Raw genomic sequence first — 13,661 nt, 5'->3', positions numbered from 1 at the left:
AATCTTAGAAATGCAAAACCAATTTTAGAACATTACATTTTGTACTCAAATTGCCTCAAAAGATACATTGTCATTATGAGGATGTCAAAGATGTTTTTATACATTAACTCAGTTCTCCAACTACATCTATGATCTTGAATATTTAATGCCCTAACATTGCTTTAAAGACTTTTTATATTAATATAGGCAGTATAAAAATAGAAATACTGGCATATATTACAGAAGCCTCATACTTTATAGCTGTTTTGACACTAGAGAAAATTTTGTAAGATAAATTCCAATTCATCTGTGCATTTCCCAGCATGCAGCTTGAATAAGCACAAGCACTATGAAGAAGAAAATTAACTTGAACTTCCACTACACTTTATATAACATATATATAAATATGCTATATATATAAAAGATATGTATATACACTTTATATATGTAAAGTATATATTTACACACAAATAAACACACACATATGTATCTCTAATGGAGAGATGAAATAAGAAAATTTTGGAATTAAATCTAACTGAATTGACTCACAATCAAAGTGGTCCGAGATTGTAAAAACCGTGTTTAAAGATGAGCACCATGGAGCACACCTTTAGTACCTATACTCGTGAGGCAGAAGCCAATGGATCTCTGTGGATTCAAAGCCAGCATGGTCTACATAGCAAGGAACAAGACAATCAGAGCTTCATAGCGAGACTCTTTCTCAACCAAATAATGTGTTTGAATACTGCATATTTTTGAAATACCGCATATTTGAAACTCTGACAGAGAAAAACATTAAAATATGAAAAATAACAAGATACTACAGGGAAGGGGAGCAAAAAACAAAGGGTAAAAACCACATGTAAAACCTGAGCTCAATGAGCTAAAGCATTTGTCAAGAGCTTATGAATCAATTACAAATTAAACCCCATCAATTCAGAAAAAAATAGCTAAGACAAATTTATACAAAAGAAAATAAAATTTGACCGATATCAAAAGCTTTTAATGTTGGAGGACTTTGTTCACTGTTGAAGAGCATAAAATCAGGAAGTTAAGAACTCAAGTCTCAAGATTGAGTGGAGGAAAGGTGTGGAGAAAAGCACTTCAACAAACGGTTCCTAGCCTGTTATTAAGCAAAATAGCATGTATGTGTTAGCCTGTTGCTTCTCACTTCAGGCACTACTGCTCTCTTTGATTTCTTCCTCTGAAAGTGCCTCCCTGGTTGTCCTCCAGAACAGAACACAAACTCCACCTCTGTTTGAAAATACTTTAATTTCCTCCCTGTACTTAAACAAGAACCTGAAATTTTTAAAGCAGTCATTCTCAGGTGAGAATTAATTTTCCTTGCAACTGTGGGAGCTGAAATCTCTGGTCTCCTTTCTTTGTTTTCTTTTCTTTCTTTCTTTTGCTTTTTTTCTTTGTTTACATCACTTTACTATGAAAAGTTTATTCATATCCTGTCCCATCAATAGAATAACAAACACGGATTGATTTATTAGAATAACATTTATTCCATATGTTGTAGTATGAGCGGCGGGGCTGCGTCCCCACCACCCAGCCACCCACATGGCTAGCTTATGCCCCGAAATAATTACAAGGAAACTGTATTCTTTTAAACACTGCCTGGCCCATTAGTTCCAGCCTCTTATTGGCTAGCTCTTACATATTGAACTAACCCATTTCTAATAATCTGTGTAGCCCAAGAGGTGGCTTACCAGGAAAGATCTTAACCTGCGTCTGTCTGGAGTGGGAGAATCATGGCCACTCCTCAATCTGCTTCTTTCTCCAAGCATTCTGTTCAGTCTACTCCGCCTACCTAATTTTCTGTCCTCTTAAAGGGCCAAGGCAGTCTCTTTATTTAACCAATGAAATCAACACAAAACAGCAGACTCCCACATCACCATACCTTCCTGTATCTAAGAAGTCTAATGCCAAAGTACCCAAAAGACAGAGGCCTTTTCTGCTAAATCATACCCTGGCTGAGGTTATCCCACAGTGAGGGAAAGGCAATGTACAAACTAAAGTCTTTTTCCTAATTAGGCCACTAGCCTCATCATGGCAACCCCACCCTTGTGACCTCAGGTAACCACAATTAGCTATTTCACAGTCTCAGGTCCAAGCACCATGAGCATATGAATTTGGAGATGATGTTTCCATGAACAATCAGGATGCATTCAAGTGGATGTACCAGCACAAGGCAAGCCTATGTGCACTGTGCAGTTAAAACCTGCATATGAATCAACTGGGTCCTGACTCTTACACATCAATCCATCATTCTAGCCATACATTAGTGCATTCTAATTTTGGCTATATCAAAGTCTATAATAAAAGTTAGAATAACTCTTTAGTAGGGATAGATAGTATTGTCTAGAATCAAATATTTGCTTTCACCTTTGTATGTAAAATTTAAAAACAAGGCCATATTCAAGTGTGCACCCAATCTGTTCTTATAGAGCACACATCTGTGGAATCTGATTTGATTCCAGCATCTCTCCTTAATTTAGACCTTCTGTGGTGATGTGTCTTATAGCTCTTAAAGCACTTGCTTAAATGTTGGACTTTCTTGAAAAATTCTAGGGAATAATGTTATTATGGATTCCTTCAGTTGATCAAAATAAATCTTCCTATGTTTAAGTTGTTTCTGTCAAGCAAATTGGACACAGTAGCAAAAAGTAACTAATACAATGTTTAAAAATTTTGCAACAAATCAACAACAAACAGGCATGATTTGTCCTCATTTTTCCTGTATGAGTTTAAATTTCTTCTTAGTTTCAAGCCTTCCTGTACAGTACTAGGAAAATAACAGATATCAAGTAATTAAAACTTTACAAAGAATCTAAAAAATAAAGTATTTTAGTTATGGGACATGCTGCTGGATTATATGTTCTAATCTGAAGAGTTTTTTCTTTTGTCTGAAGTATGATGTTCAGACTTATGGCAGTGATCAACAAAATTTATTTCTACATTTTTGTGTGATATTTGCCATATATCTTCATTGTGGCTTCCTTTATAAAAATTCTATCCTGATGCTCATAAGATAACTTCTCTACTGTACGGCTCTTTCTTTCAGATCATTATCTATTCTTCTGTTAGCATCTGATTATTACCAAATCATCCACAGCTACTGGGTCAAGCTCCAGTGCGCTCTCTCTCTCTCTCTCTCTCTCTCTCTCTCTCTCTCTCTCTCTCTCTCTCTCTCTCTCTTCATTTTTGACAAATTTAACTTCCCTTTATTCTTAAGTTTAATGTAACATGAATGGGTCCTGGCTTGTTTTGTTGGGGTTTTTGTCCTGCCTAGTTCCCCACAACTGTTTAGCCCCAAAGAAAATTACACATAGGTCTCCATAAATTATAAGCTGATTGGCCCATTAGCTCTAGCCTCTCACTGGCTAACTCTCACATCTTGATTAACCCATTTTTTTTATCTATGTTAGCCTTGTGGCTCAGTACCTTTTTCAGTGGTTGCAGATCACATCTTGCTGCTTTGGTGGTCTGGGTAGGAGTGGGAAGAATCAACTTCCTCCTTCCCAGAATTCTCCTGTTCTCATTACATCCTTTCTACTTTCTGTCTGGTTTTCCCACCTATATTTCCTGTCTGACCAATCAGCATTTATTTATAACATGATTGACAGAATACAGACAATTCTCCCACAGTTTAACAATCCAATATATTAAAATCTGCTATTTCATCAATTGCCAAGAAAAAATTATTCGGGCCTAAGTTTTTATCATGGTATAAGAAAAAGAAAACAATGCATAAAAAATCAAAATTGTCCAAGAATGTATTATTTTAAAATGAATATAAATATACTGAAAACAGTAGTACATGTAAACTATTTAAATCAAATAGAAAATATGTAATATTTCTATAGAAGAAACTTAGCTTACCATTAGTTTACCTATATGAGAATCTGTGCCCAAAATGTTAAAAGCACAAAGATAAAAATTAAAATAAATATATAGCTTAGCAGACTTTAAGAATGAGATAAAAACATAACTTTGATTTCCCAACGAGTAATGAAAAAACTTAATGCAAATGATCATTAGCGATACTAATGGTGTTTTCTGAGATTAAAACAATAAACAGTGAGGATATTTTTAAAACTTTAAATTTTGCTCATTTGAGTTAACAATTTAACCTATAAAAGTAAAATTCTTAAAGATTTAGCCAGATATTAATATATAGTTTTTCATTATATTTAAGATGAAGTGATTACTCAAAACCAGGATCCTACTCCAAGCCAGGATCCTACTCCTCTTCTATGATGGGTAATCATCACTGCTAGCTGGAATTCATCTGAATCATCAAAGAAACTAAGCTTTGAGTATGTCTGTGAGGGGGCTTCCACAGAGACTTAAGTGAGACGTGAAGACCAATTTTAATGTTGGCAGCAACATTTAATAGGCTGGTGTCCTTCCCAGAATGAAAAACAAAGTAGAAAGTGATAAGTTTTGAATCCTCAGTTATTGGAAATCTCCTGCCATGAATGTAATAAGTCAATTTATTAAATCTAGGTTTAATGAACAGCAAAGCAACTCCTGGGTTACCCTCAGGAGGGCATGAGAGGAGTCACATGGCAATCAAGGCTTCCAGGTCTTATGTAGCCTATAGGTCTGATCTTGAGCAACCCCCAGGGGAGGAGCTGACCCTTGGTGGGCTTATTGAGGGGATAAGATTTGAAACGGCAGGAGTGAGACCTGAGCATGGAATGGGGCCCCAAGATGGAGATCGCCAACAGAAAGTGAGCTAACACTTAATCCCAAAGATGTGAGGAGAAAGACCACTGAACTAAATCATCATGGATAATTAATTCAAGCAATCACTTAAAGCAAGCTTGTTTTATTCATGAACATGGGTTTGCTACCAACCTCTCCCCCTCACACACACACAAGATATAAGACATTAACATTGGATTTGAGAAAGAAAAGGTTTTTATAGCTCAGGAGTAGGAGGATTCCAAATGATGGATTTGGTGGGCAAAATTGGTGGAATTTTAAAAGCAGAGTGTAAACATAACAAGGTAGTCACAGCTACATCCTGAACCAAAGAAGTGATGATTGCAAAGTAGTTGTAACCAGGTAGCCATAACAACAGGTAGTCATAACAACTTTTTAAAACAAAGGTAGGGTTGCAAGATGTCTATAAGAACTTGTTGAAATAAAGGCATAGTTGCTGTTTTCTGGAACAGGTAGAACAGAACCATTGGTAGTTAAGGTTATGGGTGGGACATAGCCCAATCTTTGAGAAAGGGGTTGAATAGTAAATAGGAATCAATCTAGCTTATCTTTACTATAAGGTGGCTTTTACGGATAAAATAGAAGCAGGCTGACTCATCACTAACCACATAGTTCATTTCTCTCTGATTCCCAGCTGTAGGTGCAATATGACCAGCCACCCCATGCTCTAACCCATCTGTTCCCCATTATGGTGGGCTGTACATCAAACTGTGAGGCAAAGTAGCCTTTCCCTTCCTTTGTTTGTTCTGCAATGGATTTTGTCAAAACAAAGAAAAGGTAACTTAAACTTTAGGGCTTTCTCCTTCATCAATGAGGGATCGTCCTCCCAAAGAATATCCTGACTTTTAATAAGAATTTTATATAATGAATAATCATTTTATATATGAATAATATTTTATATGAATAATTTTAGATGTAGAATAATTTTATATATGAATTTCATATAACCATTAACTTCTTAAGTTTAGTCACTATTGCATATAAGAGTGGATTTAATTATTTACAATAGCGGTCTTTTCATTGCTATCTTAATGTAAGAGTATCATACAGTTAGGATTTAGAGCAAGATTTAAAAACAATAAAAAGTAAAATTTTCATTTAGTTAATGAAGGTAACATTTTTATCATTTTTCTTTTTTTCTGTTAATTCTCCTAGTGTTGTGCCAGGAATATAAAAGCTGAGGAGGGAGCATTACTGGCTGCAATCAAGCCTTGATCTTGTTCAGAGAAACATTATTTGAGCATAAAAGTAATGATTCTCTTTTAAACATGGGCTTTTCAAAGATTTTCTCTAGACTTTAGCGTGATTTTATTACATCTAAGGGCCATGCTTCCCCTGTGCCCCAAGAGAAACAATTTTCCCATTTTATGAAGTCAGTGGGGAGCCAGACTCAATTTATAAAGATTAACTTCACAGAGAACTTTTCCTGAGACTAACTCTTCCTACTTGAGGAAGTTATTCTCTGGTAATCAAAAGCTTGCTTACAGAAACAAATTAACCCTCTAGCCTTAAGACACTAGAAACGGCTGAAAAAAAATGATGATATTTTCAGTTTCTAAAAAACTAGAATTCCCAGCACATGGAGCACACTTTTAGTAGTTAAGGAGTACATTTCTCGAAGTCGGTGTGAAACATGATTCTCTAAAGATGTAGTGGGGCCATGCCACTTACATTTAGACCTTAGCAAGTCCCTTATGTTTTGTACAGTTTTAATGTGTACTCTATACTAATTCAGCATCACACCTATATATTTCGATAATACACGTATCATGCATTGATAGGTTATGGCCCTGAAACCTTTCAGTAGCCTCAGTGGGATGTGATGCGATGTGGCTGTTATTTCAGCAGTTGGTAGGTGGAGGCAGCAGGATAAGGAATTCAAGGTCATCTTCGACTACATGGTAAATCTGAGGCCAGATTAGTCTGCATGAGATCCGTTTTATTTTATTTACTGATGTGTGGGCATGACTAAAAATTTCAGTGTTACTCCAAGATATATAGAAAATGAAGGTTAAAAGATCAATTCATTAAGCATAAACATTCTCATTCTATATGCTGTAAGGAGGTGATGCTATTCAAGGAAAGATGCATTATTCCTCCATTGTGTAATTAACTTTGTTTAGCCTCTTCTGCTTACTAATTGGCTGTTATGATGTTTTGTTCAACAGAACCACGGGAGAATGTTAAATACCTATCACCTAATGTCAGCAGAAATCTGAATTAATAAGCCAATCACAGTGGCAGGTTATTTTACCCAATTTAAGGGCTATCCTCTTTCTGAAAGCTTTGAAGAAAAATTCTGTATTCTGCCTTGAACATAGAAAACAAAAAGAAACAAGGCATAAGGTCATTTTTTTTGTAATCCTAGGAAGTAATTTTCCTGTCATGAATTCATTTTAAAACAAATTATAAAGCTATTAATTCAGGTATGAATGGTTTTTAAATTCATCTCTTTTACTCTCTCCGCCCTCTCTCTCTAAATCTCTGTGTGTGTATACATATTGACATGTTTGTCATATATAGACATGATCATGTATGTATTCAGATGCATGCATATATACATGGAAAGCGGAAGTTGACACAGGAGGGGGGTCTTCCTCAATAACTTTCTGACATTTTCCCTTTGTTTGTTTGGTTGATTTGCAATGACATCTCCCACTGAAACTGGAGCTCCTCAATTTGACTGGTCAATGCGACCCAGAGAAATCTTCACCCCCAACAGCTCTGGGATTACAGGAGGGGACCACTGTGTTCAAGTTTTTTTCCATGGATGCTAGGGAACAAATGTATGTTCCCTTTCTTGCAGGGTAAACACTTGACTCCCAGAGCTATCTGCCCAGTCCCATTTTGTTCATAATTATGTACATGGATTTTCATGAAGGACATTGGCTAGTCTGTAGTAGCAAACGGTAGCCCTGCTTTATGTAAGCAAGTGCACAGTAAAGAAACCACTGAGATGGTCAACTCCTTGATTGTAGAAAGGTTTTATTGTGGGAGAGAGAGGGGGGAGGGGAAGAGGGAGGGAGAGGGAGAGAGAGAGAGAGAGAGAGAGAACAGCCAGAGACATCTGGAAGAGTTCAGGGCCTCAGGGTAGCAGCAGGAGGAAACCTTGTGGCTACAAAGAGCAGGGGTATAATCTGAAACAGCCTGGGAGATAGCATAGTGGAGGACTAGTGGGGGAGGTGAACAGGGCCAAGTCAGTGAGCCTGTGTCTTTGAGGTGCTTGGCGGTTTTTTTTTTTTCAGATCTAACTCTTGAAATGTTCATTGAATGTACCATTAGGCCATTGTGTTTATTATCATAGAAATAGCTCATTAAATTTCAGGTTATAAGACATCTTGCTGGCCCCCGTCTGTCACTACTCCTATCCTTTTAAGTCTTGGAAGCCTGTCTCTACTGTGCATGGATCTACCTCTCTCATCCAGGAGGGAAACAACCAAGGGAGCCTGAGGAGGTGCACAGAGCCGGTTTATGACTTTGTTTATTCTGCAGAAATTTTACTGCTGCTCAAACTGACTGCTTCTTTAGTGCCTTAAATCAAGCAGCATAATCTGTGGACTCAAGATCAGAACAATAAAGTTTGCTGAATTTACAGGCACAGGAGAACAGCATTCAATGGGGCCTTTTATTATAACCCTATTCTGACAATGTTTTCCCGATTTTCATTGCTCTGGGAACCCACAAGGGAGATGCCAAAGCAGTATGTTGTTTTGGAGTGTGGGCTCCACCTTCACAGTTAATCACACCAAAGATTGCAGAAAACAACTCAGCCCAGAGAGGAGTGGTCTCTATACCAAGGCCTCAAAATCAAGCACAGAAAATTGTTCCCGTCATGTTAGCTCACACATTTTGGGGGAAAGGAGATGTGAAGCCATCTAAACCCAGCCTCTCTCTTTCTCACATACCTTGCACAAGGGGAATTCTGAGTCATCAGCACAGTGTTGATGGACTTGTCAGGCAAGGATGCAGAGCAACTTCCGAGGATTTATGTGTCTGGGATGTTGGACATCTCCTTTCCTATACCTAAGGCTGAACCATTCTGAGACGATATTAATAGTGTAGGATGTGTGTGATGTAAACTGTAGGAAATGAAAATGAGAATTGTAACAAGGAAAAAAATCAGTAAAAATATTTTTCTGACACTTGTCACTGGTGTTAGGTCACAGGCCCTGATGCCAGGAAGCTTGAGTGCATTCTGCTGAGGTTACTGAAAACTGTACGATTCTGGGTAATTTTTGCTAGCTCATTTTTTAGGAACTTGCCCCAACAGTGATGATGGGAATGAGGATTAGGAAAGTTCATTCACATTAACCAAGGACCAGAATAATGTTGGCACGGCATCACAAGGTTAGAACATATTTTCTCTCAGCTATTCTAGAGGTTAGGATGATATGCAATTATTTTGTCTTCTCCTTCATAATCGTGTGTTCCAAAAAATGCTAAACACTAGGGTAAGGGGAGTAAGGCAAGAAGTTACTGCATGTATTTCAATCTCTTCAGGGCAAGGTTAAGGCCCTGATAAGAGAATACGTTAGTAAATCTGCCTAGGAATTTGAGAATTGAGGTTTCTATAAGGGATGGCCTTCACTTCACAGCCACAGCTCTCTACCCAGTTTGGACTTCTTTTGGTTTCTTTAATCAACATTTTGTAGTTTGCAGCATCAAGGTGCTCTTTATGTATTCAACTAAACTGCTTGTGTTTTATGCTTGTTTATCTGCTTGCTTGTTGACTAAGTAAATGGTATTAATTTCAGGTTCAGCAGGCTACTTCCTAGCTTTTAGGGACAGATGATCTTTGCATCAAACCTTGTGACTCACCCTGTGCTGAAATAATCTCCCAGTTCTGCCTGGTTCACTTTCTATATGCACACACTGAAAATAGGAGAGTTGTATATTTTCCTTTCTAGGCAATTGTGCTAGTTGGACTATCCAATATCATTATGAATAGAAATGGGAAGAGTAAATGTGTTTTTCCTTTCCTGATTTAGGAGAACATTTAATCATGGTAATTAACTATTATATTTACTATAAGAATGTATCATTTTAGCCATTTGTCATTAAGTTTAGGAAGTCAACTTTTGTTCCAGATTTTTGAGACTTTCTCATGAATGCCTTCAGGATCTATCTGCTTTTATTGATAAGATCAAAAAAATTTTTCCTGTGGCCTGTTAGTATAATTTTATTGACTGACTTTAGAGTATCAAAGTATCTTGCATTCATCGAGTAAGGCATACCTAATCTCAGCGGGTATAAGCTTTTATATGTTGCTGTAGTATGCTTAGTAGAATTTTGTTAATAATCAGTTTTAATTGTATGTATATTATGTACTCATGTTCACAGGTATTTGTGGGTGCAAGTTTATGCGTCTGCATGGTAGAGAGGCAGAGGACAACCTTGGGCACTCCAGTACCATCTAACTTGTATTTTGAGACAGTCTCTTTCTCACTGGTCCAGAGTTTACCATATTGTCTAGACCATGGGGCAAGCTCCAGAGACCCATTCACATATCTCCCAGTCCTGGGATTACAAGAATGAATGACTATGTTCAAGATTCTTAGTGGGTTATAGGAATCAAATTCAGGTTCTCATGCTTGCAAGATAAACACTGTATCAACTGAGCTATCCCCCCAGGCACATTTTGTTCATAAATCTTACACTGTTTTCCATGAAGGATATTGATTGGCTGGTAGTTTTCCTCTGTTGTGTTTATTGTCTTATCTAGTTTCATATCATGATCTGCTGATCTAACAAAATGAAATACAAAGAAGTCACCTTTTCTTTCTGGAAAAGATGAGATAGAGTAGGTAGTATTCCTTTTAATCATTTGGTAAAATTCTCTAGCAAAACCTACCTAGCTTGGAGAGTTGGGTCAAGGGTCAAATTATTAAATTAATTTCCATACTGTTTTGGGGCCTATTCAAATAGTTGATTTTATCTTGGATGAGTTTTGGTGGTTTCTGCTTTCTAAGGAATTGGCCCATGTGTCCAGGTCGTTAAATGAAAGTATTTAGAAATGCTCATAATACATTACATTCTTACTTCTTTTGTCAAATCTTTCTATTTGGTGTGTATTTACTTTATTCTCTTATGGTTTAATTAGGTGAGACAAAGAGTATTGACTTTATAAATGGGTACATTTATAATTTCTATAATGTAAGCATTTATTGTTCTTTGTTTCTCTCCCAGCCTCATTTAAGTAAGCTTAGTCTCAAATGTAAGTATATAATGATTTGATTTTCACCTGTTTTGTTTTATTTCTCTAACACATGTTCTTTGATTCACAGATTATTATGTAACATATTGTTTAGCTTGTGATATTTTGATATTTTCCTATTATCTTCTTATATTTGTCCAGTTTGATCCCATTAGGATCAATGAACACTCTGTATTGTTTTACTTCTTTAGAATTTATTGCTTTTTAAAAAATTTATTTATTAAAAATTTCCACCTCCTCCCCACCTCCCATTTCCCTCCCACTCCCCCTATACCCCCTCCCTCTCTCCAGTCCTAAGAGCAGTCAGGGTTCCCTGCCCCATGGGAAGTCCAAGGTCCTCCCCACTCCATCCAGGTCTAGGAAGTTGAGCATCTAAACAAACCAGGCTCCCACTAAGCCAGTACATGTAGTAAAATCAAAACCCAGTGTCATTGTCCTTGGCTTCTCAGTCAGCCCTCATTGACAGCCACATTCAGAGAGTCCAGTTTGATCACATGCTCCAACAGTCCCAGTCCAACTGGTCTTGGTGACCTCCCATTAGATCAGTCCCATCATATCTCAGTGGGTGGGTGCACCCCTCGCGGTCCTGACTTCCTTGCTCATGTTCTCCCTCCTTCTGCTCCTCATTTGGACCTTGGGAGCTCAGTCCAGTGCTCCAATGTGGGTCTCTGTCTCTATCTCCATCCATCGCCGGATGAAGGTTCTATGGTGATATGCAAGATATCATCAGTGTGGCTATGGGACAAGGCCAGTTCAGGCACCCTCTCCTCTGCTGCCCAAGGAACAAGCTGAGACATCTCCTTGGACCTTTTTTTTAAGAACATGGATATACATTCTGCATACATTCTGCATGAATCTGAAAAGCATGTGTTTTTATATGTTGGGCATGTGTCCTATAAGTATAATGTGGACCTTTTTGCTTGTTTGTTTGGTAGTGGTGTTAGATTTTCTGTGTCCTTTTTGCCTTTGTATCACTTCCTTGGCTGCTGGGAAAAGTGTGTGGAAGTCTCTAACTGTAGTCATGTGGTTCTCTATTTCTCCTTTGAGCTGTATCAGTTCTTGCTTTACAGTTTGTCTGATATGAAGCTATACATTAAGGTTAATGTATATTACTTTTCTTATTTTGTTCTCTTATCATTTAATTAGGTGAGTCAGGGATTTTGATTTGTAAGTAAGGCATACATTAACAATTTTAGAATGTAACCATTTATTGCTTTTCATTTCTTTCCCAGCCCCATTGAAGTTTATTCTCAGACTTAGGTATATAATACTTGCCACCCTTACAGGTGGGCAGGGTTCAATTGGCAGAACCCACATGGTGGCTCACAACCTCCTGAAACTCCGTTTCCAGGGAATCTGACCCATTCTGGACGTTTAAAGACTCATATTTGAGTGTTGTACACATACATACACACTCAGGCACACACTTCCACACAAAATTAAATTAACAAAAAGAATTGCTACATATTCTGGAATGATTACCTCTTTTCGGTTGTAGAATGCCTCTTCTCTATCGGTCTTACCAATCGTATGTGCCAGCGGTACAGCACCTTGATCACATGTGCATCACTACGTGGAAAACTCCTCAAAAGACCTCTTCTTCCTGCATCCTTAGAAGAAATTGTATAATGTGAAGTTACGTATGTTGCCTTGAAGGGGAGCAGCTCTGTAAGTTATTTGGAATTCTGAAGCGGAAGGTCATCCCTCCTAATCTATTCATTTGCTTACTCACCCACTATTGTGTCCACATGAAATAGCCACACAAATATTCATCTTAAACTCGAGCCTGTAATAAAACATCCCTTCCATATTTTATGAGTATTTTTCTGGTATTAATCTAAGTTAGAGCACCAGACATCTCAGTTAACTCTTTCATCCCTTTACCTCATCGTTCTGAATCTCTTGTTGACAACATGGTGCTGTTTAGCATCTCCCGTTTGTTCTTTGTTTTGTTTTTTATTGTTACTTGATTTTGTTGATTGCTTTTATTTCTATTTTACTTTCATGCTGTGTTTGCTGCCCCAGCCAAGCATGAGGTCTGTGTCTGCACCCCCAGCAGTCATGTCAAATCTATGGAAAGACATAGGTGCCCGTAATCCCAGCATTAGGAGGTGGAGACAAAAGTGTCACTGGGCTTGCCCAGTCAGTCAGTCATCCTAGTCAAATTGATGAGGCTCAAGATTCATACAACGCTGAGGATAGTCCTCTGCAGAACGGGACCATGCCAGAGTTCTAGGGTATCCTTTATGAGCAGGGGAAGGAATCACTGCCAGTCACAATCCGTGCATCCATCCTACCTCAGAACCAACTCAGCTCTGTAGTGAAACAAGAGTCCTTAGCGGCATCCTCCTTTACCACTGCCTTAGTTTCTCCTTCTGTCACACAGGCGCCAGAATAGATTCAGAGTAGAAACTTCCTATCCACTTAGACTGCACTGGCTCAGCAGTCTTTGATGGGGAATCTCTATCAGCCAATGAACTTTAAAAGGCGGGACCAAGTTAGGGACTTGGACTTTTGGGTACCTGGAGTAAAATGCCTGGCTGCCCAGAGTTTGCTCTCTGTTGTTCCCGTGCTACATAGCTGAGATTGGACTTCTCATTCCTGTTTCGTGAGTTCGCACCTTATAATAAAGAAAAACATAATTGGTCTATCTTGTTGCTAGCCTGGTATTTCTCGACCCAAGATAATTCAACAAACCTTGAGTGTGGGGGCTTCTTTCCAGTATGATCCA

This window comes from Microtus pennsylvanicus, chromosome 10 (assembly GCF_037038515.1).
Source record: "Microtus pennsylvanicus isolate mMicPen1 chromosome 10, mMicPen1.hap1, whole genome shotgun sequence".
Taxonomy (NCBI): domain Eukaryota; kingdom Metazoa; phylum Chordata; class Mammalia; order Rodentia; family Cricetidae; genus Microtus; species Microtus pennsylvanicus.
The sequence above is the reverse complement of the archived record's forward strand: the minus strand, read 5'-3'. Positions refer to the sequence as shown.